Here is a 3559-nt window from a genome sequence, read left to right on the forward strand (position 1 = left end):
CTAAATTATAAGCTTATTTATGTACATATAAGCCTTTGGTACAAAGTAACAAATTACAAACTGAAAAAAATAAATAGCCAAGACTAACAAAAATGATTAATTTATTTTATTAATATCATGTGGATTCAAGGCTACAGAAGGCTACAGTCAAGCTTTCATGTTTCCTAGTAAGAACTCCAGCAAGCCTTGTGAAGTTTGCCTATTTCTGTTAAATAGCAAGCTAAAAGCAAATTTAAGAGAAACAACTTTTAATTTTTTTTAAATGTTTCAAAAATGACTAGTTGGTTAAGAAGTTACTTTGTCATATTTGAAAATACTTTTCTCACAACACTAATTCAATTGCCACAAATTTTATCTCTTGATCACTTATGCGGGAGGTTTAGCTCATAATGATAAAATTCTGTCTCCCGTGCACTTTTACTTATCTTTCTTGCTCTTACAGAATATATTCAGCCTCAATAATGATGAGTAATTAGCTTTAGAGATGAGTAATTACTCAAGGACAGGCTGACAGTTGACCCCATGGTTTACAGAAAAGGCTTTTACATGCCAATTCAGTGACTTCTTCAACTAACTTTTTTCAGATCTGTAAATGTGTTGGTAGGAGAAATGAAAATCTGGTAATTGAAGCAGTATAATTGCCAATATAAGTTTATATTTACAAATTTGGTTTAATTTACTAATGTACACTAAAAAGTTTTTACTTACCTTGTTTAATGTTTCCATTTTTGAAATACCTATTTCCCTTGAAAACATCTCAGAAACAATAAGGTCACTTTTAGTAAATCAGGATTTATCCTTTTCTGGTTATACAATTTTACAGTACATATTTCTAATATACAAAGACAATCAAATAAACCAGACAAGGCCATCTGGAGTTTGAAACCTCCAAATACTAAAATAACTGTTACATGTATTAGTCCAGGCTCTGAGTGGCATTTCCCTTGTGTCTTCATGCAAAGCACTCAGGGATGTATCCACCCCATAATTTGAGACATCTAAGCCTCCAGGCAAGAAGTAGATACAAAGCAAATGAAGTTTAAAATACAGAAAATTGATTAGAAATAGAATTGAATTAACACCTAGAAATTACATTGCTTATTTAATTATTTCATTTAGTTTTCATTTTCCTTCAATTACTTTGCAATCTTTTGTAATAAATGAAGCTAAATAATGCAGAAAAAAAGTTTAAGCATTCTCTTTCTATAAAATTAGCCCATTGCATAAGCTAGAAGTACAAAAATATCTGGTAAACTATTAAGTGTTTTTGGGAATATGATTACAGCTATAAGAAAATCTAGTTAAATGAAAGTGATTTTTCTAATGAGTCTCAATTTCTACAATTTTCAAAGTAAATTCCAAATGACCTAAAAAGAATGTTTTTGAGAGAAATGTGTCTTAAAAAATCAATGTCAACTGAGATATGAAATGCTATTACAAATGCTATTATAACTCAGGCTCTTGGAACTGGTGGATTTAAACATGTCTTTGTAATAAATATATTAACTAGAAAGTTTTAAATATCTATGAGTAGATATAAATATAAATATATGTTATATTAAGAAAACAGAAATAACAATATGGTGGAATTATCACACACTGTTAAAGCACTTGAAGAATGATTGTAGAGTATTAGATCTAAAATTACTGCCATTGGATCGTCCATCGTAGGCAATACATCATGTGAGGTTGGGCACAAAGAAAAAGCATTTGGCATATAATGGTAAAATATGGACACTAAGACTTTTGCGTACTCTGGACCTATATTCTGAATTAGAATCATAGAAAGGCATAGGTAAAGATTCGCTCTTTAAATCTATTCTACACGTGTCTTGCATAAACACACAATAACACATGTTAGAGGAGAGGGTGGCCTATGAGTCTCATGACTGCAAATCAAGTAAGTATGTACTGCTATAGGAGTTCACTGATGGCAAGAACCAAAATGAAGTGTTCACACCACAATCTCTCCCTCTTCCAGTATCCATGAGATCAGAAATTCCCTTATTATTCTATTTCACTAAATTAGTATTAGAGACTTGACATTTAGTAATTCTCTGGCAAATATGGTCATCCGAGAAGATAATATTCCAAACTTCCACAAGTGACTAATTCCAAAGTTAATTATTTTTCCTTCTTTTCCCATCCCACGATCTTGAGTGACATGGCATACTTCAATCATTAACTGTTCCTACATTAACATTTCTTTATATTAGAAATTCTCTGTGCCATTGTTCCCTTAATCCATAAAAAATGTCTTTGGGAGGAGAATCACTAAGAGAAACTAATTCAGAACAGGCTTCGATGTGACATGAGACAGGTGAGTTGGAGAAAAGGAATCCAGTATATGGGCATTATCTGTAAGCCATCCAGGCATATTGATTGAATTGAACTTTTTTTCCATTTAGTTTTGAACTATTTCTATGTACATTTTTATTTCTTTATTCTCTAAACAAAAAGAGATGACTTGCATTCCATAACTTCTATAAAATGGTACCACAAATATCCTCTACCACCATACTTGGACAAAATACTTAGGAGGAACTCAAAGACATTTTATTTAATATCACACTCTAAAGCAATATTCAAAAAGCTAATTACCCTGAGTTTTCCACTGTTCTTTATGTCAATAACCACAGTATGTTAAAAATCATAGCAAACAACATTTCCAAAACTCAGATAGAATATCTCCTGATAAAATTTCCCCAAATTATATTCATTATGTTTAAATTTAACTATTAAAAAAAAGAGCAGAATATTTTTAATAAATTATTGTTACTTAATTCATCAGAAATGTTTTTCTTACTAAATTTTTATTTATTTTTTTTAAATATGGAACACTTCATGAATTTGCATGTGATTCTTGTGCAGGGGCCATGATAATTTTCTCTGTATCGTTCCAATTTTAGTATATGTGCTGCTGAAGTGGGCACCTTACAAGATTTTTAAAGAGTTTCATTTCTCTTTAAAAATGTATCTACAACAATGTCAATATTTAAGAGAATTAGGTCACATATTTATATGGATCAAAGCAGGAATCAAAATATCAAATGTTAGATCCAGTTCATTTCTAGCTGTTTTCCAACTAAAGAAATCTAAGTAAGCCAAAGATCAGGACAGAACATAATGAATGAATTCCATGCCCTACCACGTCTTCAAACAAACTGAAACAAATTCAGTTTATTCCATGAATAGATAAAATATTACATTTACAGTGAAAGGTAACTAGTTTTCTCAATTTCTGAAATCTTCCTTTGAATGAAATTAATATATTTGACATTTTAATGGTAGTATTTTATAAGAATGTATCTGTTGTTTTAGCAAGAATATTATTGTACTTTATGCTTGTGAAACTTAAGTATGAATCATAAAACTTTCTGTTTTTAAGCCATTAACAGTCATACAGGGCAACCCAGAAAGATGTAAACTAAATTACATATCACTTAAGTGTTCCAGCACCAGTAAAGCATGGGGATGATCTGGTACCAAGTTCATCTTGAGAAAAAATAATTTTCAAATAAATTATGTAATAAAGATGACATAGCAGACATACTTGCAA

General features: G+C 30.5%; 1 non-coding gene across 1 annotated transcript; it reads right to left on the reverse strand.

Annotated features, from left to right (window-relative positions):
* Window positions 1-2826: 2826 nt before the first annotated feature.
* On the reverse strand, window positions 2827-2933 carry LOC141423579 (U6 spliceosomal RNA). The gene has a single exon (XR_012448424.1). It is a non-coding gene; the product is annotated as a U6 spliceosomal RNA (small nuclear RNA).
* Window positions 2934-3559: the final 626 nt, after the last annotated feature.

The sequence above is a fragment of the Castor canadensis genome, chromosome 5 (genome assembly GCF_047511655.1).
Source record: "Castor canadensis chromosome 5, mCasCan1.hap1v2, whole genome shotgun sequence".
NCBI classification, from domain to species: domain Eukaryota; kingdom Metazoa; phylum Chordata; class Mammalia; order Rodentia; family Castoridae; genus Castor; species Castor canadensis.